Genomic DNA, 728 nt, shown 5'->3' with positions numbered 1-728 from the left:
TGTCCTGGAACTAGCTCTGTAGACCAGGCTGGTCTCGAACTCACAGAGATCCGCCTGCCTCTGCTTCCCGAGTGCTGGGATTAAAGGCGTGCGCCCGGCTATTTTTACATTTTTGTGGCTATTCTAGAATGAAATTATTGTTCTGTGAAATCGAAAATCACAAAATAAAAGTATCATGTTGTATTTTGTGCCCCCCTCCCCTTTATCTAAAGAACTGAACAAGCAGGCTCTCTTTCCCGGCCCTTGGACAATCTGAGGTTGCTTCTGAAACTCCTTTCAGCCCTGGTTTGCTATTTTTGAAGGAGACACACTTCTGATCACCTCATTTGCATATTCACAGGAATAGAGAGCAGACAGCTGTTTGCCTACAATGACTGCACTTGGAGCCACACAGACATGCAAATTAGCTGATACATAGTTAGCGTGGTTGCGTGTTTATTAAATTTGCTCACTTCCTAATAGGCCTCCTTGACAGGGGCTGAAGGAAGACCCTCTAAATGTAGATCTAGAATGTACAAGATAAAAAATCTTTTTAAAATAATATAGATAAGAGACACTCTGAAAGAAACAAATCAGAGTGCGGTTTCTTTAGCCACCAACGTCAAGGCCACATAAAAACATCCTTCCTAGCCGGCCGGTGGTGGCACACGCCTTTAATCCCAGCACTCAGGAGGCAGAGGCAGGCGGATCTCTGTGAGTTCAAAGCCATCCTGGTCTAGTTCCAGGAC

The sequence above is a fragment of the Microtus ochrogaster genome, chromosome 6 (assembly GCF_000317375.1).
Source record: "Microtus ochrogaster isolate Prairie Vole_2 chromosome 6, MicOch1.0, whole genome shotgun sequence".
Classification (NCBI taxonomy): domain Eukaryota; kingdom Metazoa; phylum Chordata; class Mammalia; order Rodentia; family Cricetidae; genus Microtus; species Microtus ochrogaster.
This window is presented reverse-complemented; position numbering follows the sequence as displayed.